Below are 13,551 nucleotides of genomic sequence, written 5' to 3'. Positions count from 1 at the left end.
GAAAGTGCTGGAACCTTTAAAAAATGCTTTGGCTGTTTGGGTAAATTTTAGGCATTTGTATACTAATTTTAAAGTGATGCTAGAGGCACAACACTGCAACCGTGTGTGAGAGAAGGGGAGAATTTTCTCCTGGGATGGTGCCTGGCACCCGTTTTTGTGATTTCCCATTTCAGCTGTCTGATTAAGCAGGCAGCCTTCCAGTTGGATGGCTTATCCTAGCCTCTCCAACCTGGCAACTCTGGATGGTTGGACTACACCTCCCATCTGAGCTGGTGGCCATCAGCACATCTCAGCTGGCACCCATCGAGAAACCCACAAACGGGGATCGGACGGATCCTTTTCCACCGTTCTACAAAACCATCACTGCTTTAGAACTGCAGGCTGGTTAGCATACACTTTTTACCTGCCGTTGTGGCTTTGGCATCAGGAGAAGAACCCCCTTTTCCCCCAGGATTTTAACTCCAGGCAAGCCCCCAGGCCTGCTCCTCCAACCAGGTTCCTGGTTCTGCTTCTTTCTTTTAGAATGTCGGTGCCACGTCTGTTAATAATTCCATGTTGACTTGTGCTGCTGCAGGATGACTTCCACATTGGAGGCGAGGCACAACAACTCCAGCATCCCTGCCCATGGATCCCTGTGCTTGGGGCTAATGGGCATTGCAATCCGAAACACCTGGAGGGCACCCGCTTGGGGAAGACTGGTGCGAGAGCCAAACAACAAAAGCAGAGAACGGCTGGGCCACTTAGGTAACGACAGCGTGAATGCTCTTGCGTTGTGAGGCTGCCAAAATTTCTCAAAGGATCTATTGTCATCTGGATCCAGCGGTTTTCCTGCTCTTTCCTAACCGCAGGGCTTAAGTGTACCGCACGGAGGACGTCTTACATGTCTGCAAATGGCCAAGCCCCCGAGCAACAGCTGGGAGTCCTCACGGTGAGCCTAGCCCTCTCACTTAAGCCCATTTCCTTTCCAGGGGCCTTAAGCAGGGGAGGGAGAGGGGGAGGGAGAGAAACCCCCAGCGTAACAACTCAATTTCCTCTCACTTGTCCCGGCTGGAAAGCGACCTTCACTGTTGGCTATACAGAACTGACACAGTTCAGCGAGCAAAGAGTGCACCCTCACATGTTCTCGGATAGTATCACGGTTAGTGTTTCAAAACTGGCAAAAAGTAGTACCGTTTGTAATCACAGTTATGGCCTAAACGAAGCCTTCATGTTCGGGGAGGTAGAACCCTGAAGGGCTGCCCCTAGTCTGTCCGCTAGAAGCATCCATCAGAGGCCCTTCTTTGGGGACCACCACCATAGGGCGCATGGCTGCCGGGAAAAGGCTCTCCTTGGTGGTGGCCCCAAACACGGAACGTTCTGCACAGGGAGGCTGGCTTGTGGCATACTCTGGTGTCGCCTCAGCATCAGCTCTTAATTTTTCAAGGCTTTCAGATGGTGGATCGGCTTTATCTTGACTGCGCTGGTTTTGGGATTTTTAGCAAGACACCCCCAGTGTCCCCCCTGAGCAGGCTTCTTCCACTCCTGCTCACCACCAACCGTGGCTGGGCCAGAGCAAGCAGCAGTTTGCAACGGGGAAAAGGAGGCAGGGCTGCAGCGAATGCTTCTCAGGGGCCCAGGTCATGGTGCGGGTCCAAGCCAGGTGCCCCATTATGCCTCCCCTGGATGCCAGCACGATCCGCGGTTTTGCATCTTTTTAATTGTTTACTCTTCTGTGCTTTTACTATGGCAGATATTCTACTGTTTTAATAGCAGTCAGGTTCTGCTTGCATTTTGTCAGCAGCCCGAGGAATTGGCCAGAAGGGTAGAGTGGGGTGGGGGTTGCAGTGCATCTGCCCATGGGTACCAGTGGGGAGCAAACCACTCTCTTGCTTCACTTATGGGGGCATCTTCAAGGCATCTGCTTGACCACTGCTTGAAACAGGACACTGGAATGGATAGACCTCTGCCCTGGTTCACTGGGGCTCTTGGAAGTTCCCCTGCCCCTCTGTAGAAACAGCGAAGCACTCTCTGAGCATCCCTGGGGTAATTTGGGGGTAGGAACTGCCTGGCAACAGTGATACATGCACATGCACTGCTTGGACTACTGTAACGCACTGTGCGTGGGGCTGCCCTTGAAGACGGTCCGGATACTTCAGATGGTGCAAACTAGAGTTGCCAGGATGCTGTCAGGGACTGGGCGTTATTCTCGCAGAACTCCAGTCCTCTGTCAGCTCCATTGACTTCTCATTGAAGTCTGGGCTCAATTCAAGATGCTGGTTATTACCTATAAAGCCCTAAACGGCTTAGGACCGGGATATGTAAAGGAACGCCTTTTCCCCTATATGCCCTCTTGGCCCCTAAGATCGGCACCAGAGGCCCTCCTCTGGGAACCCTCTTTGAAAGAGGTCAGAAGACAGAGTACTCGGAAGAATGCCTTCTCTGCGGTGGCGCCCCGACTATGGAATGCGCTCCCTAGAGAGGTCCGCCCGGCGCCGTCATTATATGCTTTTCGGAGCCAGCTCAAGACCCTTTTATTTGACCAATATTTTAAAGTTAATTAATTTTAATTGTATATTTATTCATTTAATTCTTTTTAACCATGTTATTTTATACTCAGTCGTGGTGTAGCCAATTTATTTGTTTAGGCCTGGATATTGTATTTGGGGTTTTAATGTCTGTAAACCACCCAGAGAACCCTCTGGGCTATTGGAGTGATAGATAAATGCAATCAATCAATCAATCAATCAATAGGAGAAATGCAGGGGCTCAAATTCATCAAGGTTTTCTGATTCCCACCTCAAACCTTGGTCTGCAACGATCCCATTCCCAGTTGTGAGCTTATGTTCTTGTTTGAATGAGAAAAAAGTGCTTTTAGGTGTCTTTTAAAAAAGCACCACCCATTGATTAAAAGATGGTCATGTGACTTGTCCCCAAAACACATAGTTTAAAATTGTGCATTTTCTTAAAAAGCATATTTTATGGGCATGAGCTCAAGCTCTGGGATGTGCAGCCCACGGTCAGGGCTATGAAGGGGTCAGCTTCTGGCCTGCAATGAATGGAAATTAAATTCACAGGCATCCTCCTGTAATTCATCTTGTGCTCTGCACACATCCTCAGTTTCAAAGGAGCTGGACTGCTTTACAGCACGGACTTCAGGCCCACGGATTTCCAGCTTGTGCTGGTTCTGTTCCAGAAGCCTCAGTGTACGTGCTCCAGAGTTCCTCGTGCCGCACGAGAGTGGTGCGTTCACATTCGTGATGGACTGATTGTGGCTCACATTGGCTGGCACGCTTCTGCTCCACGTTTGGCCAGATATTCTGGGCAGGTCCTGCACAGGTGCTATCACCAGGTGTCTTTGACACCTGTTCAGTGGCCGTGGAAAGAGCGGGGCCATGGCTCAGAGGCAGAGCAGATGCTTTGCATGCAGATGGTCCTACGCTCAGTTCCTGGAAAAATTCCTGCCTGAGATTCTGGACAGCTGCTGCCAGCCCGTGTTGACGACACTGAGCCAAATGCTCCATGGACGAGGCAATGCTGTGTGAAATGGACGGAGGGCAGGCCATCCCATGTCCTCTGCTAAGCAGAAACAGCTGGGAAGCTGTGGCACTCGGCCTAACTTGCTGTGAGGATTAAATTGGGAAACCATCGGGGAAGGGGTGGGATGGGGGAGAAAATTTGGCTAGCATTGGCCTGCATCAATCAGCCCAGTACTGCCGGACAACAGAAGATTGCAAAAAAAAGAAGAAGAAGCAGAAGATTAAGGACGCCAAGAAAAACTGCCTGGTGTGACTTTTAGCCCTAAATATACAGTATAAGAGCAGGCTGTCAGATTGTTAAGTGTACCTCTGTCCCTCACCTCCTGCAAGGTGCTTAAGGGCAAACTGTCAAGCTACACATTAAAGGCGCCACTGTATTCATATTTCGACAGAAGAATGATAGGCCTTCCAGCTTGCATAGAAATGTGTCCTAAGCCGTACTGGGTGCAGTGAAATCTTTGTTTTAAAAGCTCAAGGCTAAGTGTGCACAGTCTCGATTTGGATCAGGACCGACATGCGGCCTCCCCTCCATTTGCTTCCCAAAATCCCACTCCCTGCATTACCTGCACATGGATTTTTAAAACTGCACGTCGATGGGGAAGAAAACCCCCTCTGGGTTTCCACTGAACACAACTGGAGACAGCGCGGGCTATTTTTGCATTGTTTTTCAATCCCTGCATAGAGTTTTGGAAAGAAATTAGCGGGGGAGGTTTACTCCTCCCTTCTTGAGGTGTGTTGACATCTTTCCCCTCATATCCTATTTGTTGTTGTTGTTAGTCGCGAAGTCGTGTCCAACCCATCGTGACTCCATGAACAACATTCCTCCAGCACACACTGACTGCTTCAGTGACTCCATCCAGCCACCTCATCCTCTGCCGCCCCCTTCTTTTGCCATCTATTGTTCCCAGCATTAGGCTCTTCTCCAGGGAGTCCTTCCTTCTCATTAGGTGGCCAAAGTATTCGAGTTTCATCTTCAGGATCTGGCCTTCTAAAGAGCAGTCAGGGTTGATCTCCTCTGGGACTGACCGGTTTGATCGCCTTGCGGTCCAAGGGACTCGCAGGAGTCTCCTCCAGCACCACAATTCAAAGGCCTCAGTCCTTCAGCACTCAGCCTTCCTTATGGTCCAGCTTTCACAGCCATACATTGCAACTGGGAAAACCATAGCCTTGACTATACGCACTTTTGTTGGCAGGGTGATGTCTCTGCTTTTTAGTATGCTGTCTAGATTTGCCATAGCTTTCCTCCCCAGGAGCAAGCGTCTTTTAATTTCTTGGCTGCAGTCCCTGTCTGTGGTGATCTTGGAGCCCAGGAAAATAAAATCTGTTACTACCTCCATTTCTTCCCTATCTATTTGCCAGGAAGTGAGAGGACCGGATGCCATGTTCTTTGTTTTCTTAATGTTGAGTTTCAAGCCAACTTTTGCACTCTCCTCCTTCACCCACATCAAGAGGCTCTTTAGTTCCTCCTCACTTTCTGCCATGAGAGTGGTATCATCTGCATATCTGAGGTTGTTGATATTTCTCCCAGCAATTTTAATTCCAACTGGTGATTCATCTAGCCCCACCTTTCTCATGATGTGCTCTGCGTATAACTGAAATAGGCAGGGCGACAGTATACAGCCTTGCCAAACTCCTTTCTCAATTTTGAACCAATTAGTGGTTCCTTGCCCAGTTTTCACTGTTGCTTCTTGACCCGCATATACGTTTCTCAAGAGACAAATAAGATGGTCTGGTACTCCCATCTCTTTAAGAACTTGCCACAATTTGTTGCGATCCATACAAAGGCTTCAGCATAGTCAATGAAGCAGAAGTAGATGTTTTTCTGGAACTCCCTAGCTTTCTCCATGATCCAGTGTATGTTGGCAATTTGATCTCTAGTTCCTCTCCCTCTTCGAAATCCTGCCTGTACTTCTGGTAGTTCTCGGTCCACATACTGCTGGAGCCTAGCTTGCAGGATTTTGAGCATAACTTTGCTAGCATGTGAAATGCGTGCAATGGGTAGTTTGAACATTCTTTGGCATTGCCCTTCTTTGGGATTGGAAAGTAAACTAACCTTTTCCAATCCTGTGGCCACTGTTGTGTTTTCCAAATTTGCTGGCATATTGAGTGTAGCACTTTTACTGCATCATCTTTTAAGATTTTGAATAGCTCAAATACAGGAATACTGTCACCTCCACTAGCTTTGTTGTTGCTCAGACTTCCTAAGGCCCATTTGACTTCACATTCCAGGATGTCTGACTCGAGGTCAGAGACCATGCCATCGTGGCTATCAGGGACGTTAAGCTCTTTCTTGTATAGTTCCTCTGTGTAATCTTGCCACCTGTTCTTAATCTCTTCTGCCTCTGTTAGGTCCCTGCCATTTTGGTCCTTTATCATGCCCATCTTTGCATGAAAGTTCCCTTCATATCTCCAATTTTCTTGAAGAGATCTCTGGTCCTCCCTATTCTATTGTTTTCTTCTATTTTTTTGCTCTGTTCATTTAAGAAGGCATTCTTATCTTTTCTAGCTATTCTCTGGAATTCTGCATTCAATTGGGTGTATCTTTTCTTTCTCCCTTGCCTTTCGTTTCCCTTCTTTCCTCAGCTATTTGTAAAGCTTCCTCAGACAGCCATTTTGCTTTCTTGCGTTTCTTTTTCTTTGGGATGGTTTTAGTTGCTACCTCTTGTACAATGTCATGAACCTCCGTCCATAGTTCTTCAGGCACTCTCTCTATCAGATCTCATTCCTTAAATCTATTTGTCACCTCTACTGTATATTCATCAGGGATATGGTTTAGGTCATACCTGAGTGGCCTAGTGCTCTTCCCCAGCAGCATATTAGACACTTTCCGACCTGAGGGGCTCATCTTCCGGCGTCATATCTGTTTGCCTTTTGGTACTGTCCATCGGTTTTCATGGCAAAGATACTGGAGTGGGTTGCCATTTCCTTCTCCAGTGGATCACGTTTTGTCAGACCTCTCTGCTATGGCCTGTCTGTCTTGGGTGACCCTGCACAGCATAGCTCATCGCTTCAATGAGCTACGCAAGCCCCTTCGCCACGACAAGGCAGTGATCCATGAAGGGACCCATATCCTGTAACCTTCCCCAGTGCAAGTCCTGCTGTTTTTGACCAGGTTTATCTACTACTCCTGAGTAAGTGTGTACAGAACAACCATCCTGGAGAGAAGGAGTGAGCATACGAAGAACGGAGATGGGATGCATGCCAACTTAGTTCCTTTTCATTAAGAATCTGCCAAAAATTCACATGGTTCCCTATATGTGGGGCAAAAATAACTCAAGACATTAAAAAAGTCAGATGTGAGAAATCTGACAGTAGTAGCCATCCAGACAGAGGAACTTAATTAGGATGGTCTCCTCTTTTTTTCTGATAGACCACCTAGTTTTCCCTCAGCTGTGAGAGAGAAAGAACTTCCTATATTTGCATGTGGAAGAAAGCAAAACTGGCAGATTTCACCCACTCAGAGGTCAGAATTCCCACAGAATCCCTCATCCAGCTGGGTGAGCAAACCAGCCACCCAAAACGTGGGCCGCAGCGCTCTTTCTGAAAAACTACGAAATGTGTCTTTTCCCAGCGTCTCCTCAGAATCCTGTCTCTCCACCGTCTCCACCAGGTACGAACCAGATCGCCAGGGAGGAGCCTTTGTCTGGAGCCCCAAAAATGCAAATAAGATTGGAATTCAACAGGGTGAGGGCTTGACAAAGGTGTCTGAAATCTACCTGCAAAGGAGGCAAGTGGCAGATGACTCCCCTTCTTGGCAGCCGCCTCTTTCCCAGAAGGGGCGTTGGCATCGGGCCATGATCATCACCAGCCATCTGAATGTGACGGGGAAGAAAGACACACTGAAGCAATGCGGGCTGAGCCATGAGTTGAGGAGGGCAAGGCAGCTCTGCATTTTGATTCGGATGTGTAATTTCAACCCGGGCAATCTGGGCTGTATGTATGCCAACATTGCAGGCAGCTGCAGAGAAGCCACAGAAAGCAGGAGTGGCCACTGAATTGAGCTGCCTTAGAATTGCTTGCTTTTGCTTAAATGATCAGGTTTCCAGCCCTCACGGTTGCCCAAAAAAATGCCTTGAAGTACATGAGCAGTGCCTTTGGTATTTCAGAAGTCAGAGGGACTGCTGACCAGATTTGCAGCGGGCAGAACGTCAACGCCTTGCCTTTTCTTGTGAGCTACACGCGGGAAGAATATTTGAGGGCGGTGGTGTTTCACTGAGCAAAAGCAGCGACAGCCTGTTCATTTGGCACAGGCCACCGAATCCAGGGTTTCTTGCTGGGGAATGCACGGGTGACCATGCGCCCGGTTCCCGGTGCCCTCTGGAGCAACAGAAAACTGATTCGTTCCATCCTCTGTGTGACACCCCTTCAAATACTTGGAAGGACTGACAAACGGCCTCTGCGTCATCTCTTCCCCAGACTAAACATGCTCTGGAACAGCCTGTGTGTCGTACAGGCCACTGTCCGTTGGTGGATTCTTTCATAAACTTTGTGTGTCTGGTTCCGTTTTAGTCCCTGGCAGTATAAAAAAAAACCAAGGCTTGTTGTGCCCATGTGGGGTTGTCCTTCTACAGACGCATCCCACTGAATGCAGTGGATGTTCGAGAGATGGCTGTGCTCAGATTCACAGCGGCGCAAGTCTAGGCTTCCAAGTCCAGCAATAATGTGTGGATGACGTATGACATTTTCGAGGTAGGCCGAAAGGAGCAGCAACGGTGGCAGCATGAGCAGAGGCCCTTCAAGGCCCTTTGGAGTGGCCGGTTGGGAAAACCGACTCCCGTTTCCCTCCACGTGTTCTTGCAAGCAGGAAAAATTGTGTGGTCCACGCCTAGTTTAAACTGAAGGGCCACGAGAAGGGAGAGCCAGCCATGAAGTTGCTTGTCCATAGGACCTTAGCCGAGCCCACCAGCTCCCTGGGTGCAGCCTTCCCTGGTATCATGAGATGCACAGCATTTGTATTTGCAAAACTAGAAAGGATTAAAATAATGCCCTGATATTATTGGGAAATTCAGATAAATCCTAGAAGAAGAAGGTAGCTTGTATGTGCCCTTGTGTTATAAACATCCATAATTATGTTTAAATATTTTAACTATGTTTTATGCTCAGTTATGGATTATTTGGGTTTATATGTATTTATTGGATGGTGATTTGTTGGCCGTCCAGAGACCTGCAATGTAATTGGACGAGATAAAAATACCCATATAAAAATAAATAAAATCAGACCTGCACCCCTTTCTCAGAAAGTAGCAGAATTCCAAGCCAGATTACTGCTAAGCATTGCTGTTACTTTAAAAGATTGGACTCCCAGCTAGCAAGGGAAGTTAATCCATCTCTATTCTCTTGCTGATCACTAACAGCTGATAAGGCTGCCGGTCAGTGTTTTAGTGGCATTGCAGCCACCCTAATTTGCATGATTAAAACTCAGAGCTAAAACCCACAACAAATCCTTGCCTTCCTGAATCTCTTCCCCTCTGCAGACTTCGCACCTTCTTGTGTTCCCCTTATGTTGTCATCGTCCACCCTGCGGCTATGCCATGTGACTCAGAAGCTGTAAAACACTCTGTGCATGTTCCGAAAGATTGTAGTTGGCTGTGAGGACCGCTACCCGGTGGCATGCTGTCATGAGGAACCTGCATGGGTCCTGGGTGGTCCCACCAATAAAAACACTGGGGTTCGAGGTGATTCGATCTTCCCTACGGGCCGAGTGCTCATGCCCACCATTGGTAAGGAGACTTGACAACATGCATTCGCCAATCAGCGCGTACAACCCTTCCGGGATGCGGAGTCCTCTTTTTTAGGGATCTGTGAACAGCCCCCCTCCCGAGACCCCGTCCGGCTTCTGTCCCCCACCTGCCCTGTGTCTGCGTGCTGGTAAAAAGAAAGACATCAGCTGGCCTGATCTCTTGCCCAGCTTGGTTCGGCCTGATTTTTCTCCACAGATCAATCCCCCATTCATCTTTATCTCCCTTCCTCTTCCAGGCTGGGTGAGCAGGAGCAGCACTAAGCCAGCCCAGAGCTCAGTCCGGAGGCGGAAGTGCCCCCGCTCCCCTTCCAGCAGTTCAGGGTGCCTTCCTTGTATTTCCTGAGGCGGCAAACCGTCCGTCGAGAATGTGTCCTCCGCCGTTACGCACAGGAGGCCAGGGCAGCCGGCGTGCTTGCAGAGTGCGTGTGAGCAGGCCAGACACGCCCCCCGTGCGCTCTTCTTGCGCCAGGCAGCCATGGGGCACGCCTGGCATCTTGTAATCCCACATCTGCCACGTGCAGGAGACACGGACGTGGTCTGGGAAGGGCTGAAGGGCTCTCTCCCCCACTTGTTATTGTCAAGGAAAATCAGAGGGAGTCCGCTGGAGGTGCTCAGTCAGAAGGACAGTTACCGTGTACTCAGACATGTCGGCAGTCGATGTGGTGTGCAGGCACCCGCTGGACGGGCTACCGAGATGGAGTCCGTACAAGACACTTCTATAATCTCTCAGTTACAGACATGTTTGGAGGAGGGGTGGGGGATCAGGTACACCGCATGCTGGAGGCAAATTGGAATAAAGCAAAAGGGATTAAGACAACACCATGCAAAAAGAACCTTCAGGAGAGGTGAACCATGAGCATACCTAAGAGCGTACCTGCAAAGGACAGGTAAGCATTGGCATCTCTAAGGTGCAGGTAGGAAGCAAGCCTTGCAACAGATCAGGACTCCCAGCTTGAATCTAAAGATGTTCTTTTCAGTCAGGCCTTTGGCAGCCGTATTAAGGCACAGCTTTAGCTTTTGCTCATCTTGTCTGGGTGTCATCCTGCATGGACAACAATCACAGAAGGCTTGAGGATGCTTTGAGTGTCGTGTGCAAGCTGGGATCTTGTGCTTCTTTCCCTCCCAAGTGCCCACACACGTTTTGCACAAGCACGCTCTGAGCTCAGCGCCTGTCCCTTCCAGCCTGAAAGATCAAACTCCAGAGAGCTCCTGCAAGGCAGAGCGATCGATATTGGGCTGCACTGAAATATTGGCTTCCTGCCATTCTGTGATGCATGTGGAAGAGAGGCAGTGTGGTATAATGGTCAGAGCATCTCGGGAATGCAAGAAATCCAGGTTCTAGACGCCACTAACCCATGAAGCCCACTGGGTGACTTTGGTAAGTCATGCTCTACCTAAACTCCCTCACAGGGCTCATGGGAGGATAAACGGGAAAGGAGGAGGTTGATGTAAGCTACTTTGGGTTCCTTGCAAGAGAAATATGAATACAAAGCATGATGCTGGGAAAGATGCATCCGATCTCCCAGAGTGCTCCCTTTAAGATGGAGTTAAAGACACATCTCTTCCTATAGGCCTTCCCAGCTTAGTTCCCAGCCTAGTTTTATTTCATATGCTTGTTTTTGGTTGAAATTTTAACAGTTGCTGGTTTTAACCATGTACAGCCCATAGGAATGGAGTGGCTGTAGAAATAAGAAATAAAAATGTAATAATTATAATAAATGATGCCAGTGGCACCACAAACTTTACCAAAGGAATGTCTGTCCAGTGCTGCAAGGAGCTTTCATGGTGAGCTTCGGTTAGTGTGGAATTGGGAGATCCGGGCGGCTGTCCCCACTCAGCCCTGAAACAACCTGAGTGACTTTGGTCCTGCCGCTCCATCTCAGCCTAACCTACCTCAAAGGGCTGTTGTGAGGATAAAAGGGGGAGGAGAGCAGCACGTGGGCGCCTGGGAGAAAAGGTGGATGGAAATCAGTAGGAACAGGATCGAGGCTCAGCATACTGAGGATTGCAGCGCATCAGGGGTGCTACTGCGAAAAGCACACCTGCACCGGGTCGTCCTCCCCTTTGTGAGGGGGACCTGCTTGTTCCCCTGCAGGGAAGACGAAGCCACAGATGACGCGGTCTGATTGCTCCCCGTGTCACTGGGCAGCCAAGGGGCTGCCCTAGGAAAGAGGCGACAGGGAAGTCTGCTGTCGATCCATCCCGAAGGTGGAAAAAGTCCTGCGGGCTTGCAGTCCTTGGATTCAGACAGATTCATCTCTTTTAACTCCTGCTCTCTCCACTGTCCCTTATTTTCATTTGAAACACTTCAGATTTTTAAAATTTTCATCAGTCACTTGGAGGGTGTGGGATATTCCCTGGAAAGGCAAACTGTTCTCGTTTCAGGGAGTATTAAGCTTTCGGGGAGTTTAAGTATTAAACTCTGAACATGGAATCCTTTTATGGAAAGATGTGTTGGGCTCACACACAAGCAGAGATTTAGGTCTGGGCCTATTTTCCACTGCTGCAGAGAATATAGGCCTTCTTTCAAACCAAACTGGGCAAGTTTCCCAGCCCAAATGGGCTATCATTGAAGCGTTTTCCAAATGCAAGGAGAACATGCCCAAAGCTTGGATTTCCTTTCTTTCATCATAATAATAATAATAATAATAATAATAAAGAAAAATGCTATTTTGTGGAAATAAGAGACACCAAACCAGTGAAAATTCTTTCCAGCAGTCCATGAACCAAGTTGTGGCTTGCCAGCAAGATGGCTGTCCTACCGCTAGCTGTAATCAGAGAACTTTTAAAAATGGGACATTTCCTAGTACTGTTTACTGTAAGATCAATTGGTCCTAGGCCTGTATTTCTAGGTTTGTTCACCTCACTGGAGTAGCTGCCCAAAATGCAGCAGGTTTAGAGAACTTGCAATGAAATCCTCAGCAATTAAATAAGCCAATTTTTAAAGCCATTTGTCCTTGATTGCATCAGGAAGCCTCGATGGCAGCCACAAGAAGGATCACCAGCTTCAGTCAGGAAAGCCCCCTTTCGCCTTGAACCTCCGCAGGTTTATGGAAAGATCACCCAGGACTTCTGCAGTTGCTTATGGCAGCATGATCCCGGGTAGTGGTTCTCACCGCCAACTACAAGCTTTTAGAACATATACAGAGTGCTTTATAGATTCTGAGTCACACGGGCCCAGCAGCTGGCAGTTGATGACGAACTGATGGGGACACCATAGCATGACAACATAAAGGCCCCGAGCTGCCTCCTGATGATGGTTCCACATCTTCAAATTGGGCTTGGATGGAACTCCCCTTCAAATAGAGGACTTCCCTATTATCTGACAGCCCTTCAAGCAGAGGACTGTCCCATGTACGAGAGGACATTTGGTCACTCTACTTAAAGATCGGTGCTGGTGTGAAAGAGAACTGCTCGCAGATGAAAAAGTAGCACCGGGAGTTGCTATGTCAGAGTTTCTACTCCTGTAGGGAGATATCGAAGTAAATGAGGCAGCTATCCCTTTCTGAATTGTGCTGGAAAGGAAGCAGATCTGCAGAGCTGCCCTTTGAACACTTGACATCTTATTTAGCTGTGCCTGTCTTGTATCTGAGAAGCTTCCAGCACTGTCTGACCTATTTGCTTTGCTGAACCGACAATTGCGTCGCCTTTGCACTGGTTGAATGCAAATCCGGAGACTGTGTGGGTGGGTGGTGTGTTTATCACAGCAAGCTTTGGCTGCCCTCAGCAGAGCCACAAGGCCTTCCACGATAACCATTTCAATGTGTTGCAGGAATGAAGTCCTTTCTGAAGCAGCAGGAAGCAACTGTGGACAGGGATGGATCTCTCTGACCAGATGGACATGTTTAAAGTGGAACCTCGCTCGCCCCTGTGGTCCCATTCAGCGTCTTATGTCCTACGCTAAATGCAAAAGCAGAAGCCACAGAAGCGCAGCCCAGAATATCCAGCCATTTTGGAGCCAGAAATGTTCTCTGAGAAAGAGGTTTGGATGATGTTGAAGAACGTTGTGCGGAATCACTTTCCTTCCTGCTAAAGCTGTTAGGAGCAGATCACAGCTGATCCCTGCTCAAGGAGAGCTGAAATCGCTCAGAAGATTGCTTGCGTTTTTTCCCCGAGATTTGTCTTTTTCTCATCCTCCCAGAAAAAGCAGATAGCTTTGTGGAATGTCCACCAAATACTCCCTATTTCCTCCCTTTCTCTTTGCAGCTTTATGCTCTTTTATGCTCATGGTGCCTGGTTTGGGGCACTGGCTTGCTCTCAACGCAGTGGCTACCGTCACCACCTTTACTTCAACAT

This window comes from Varanus komodoensis, unplaced genomic scaffold (genome assembly GCF_004798865.1).
Source record: "Varanus komodoensis strain SLA01 unplaced genomic scaffold, ASM479886v1 scaffold30, whole genome shotgun sequence".
NCBI lineage: Eukaryota > Metazoa > Chordata > Lepidosauria > Squamata > Varanidae > Varanus > Varanus komodoensis.
This window is presented reverse-complemented; position numbering follows the sequence as displayed.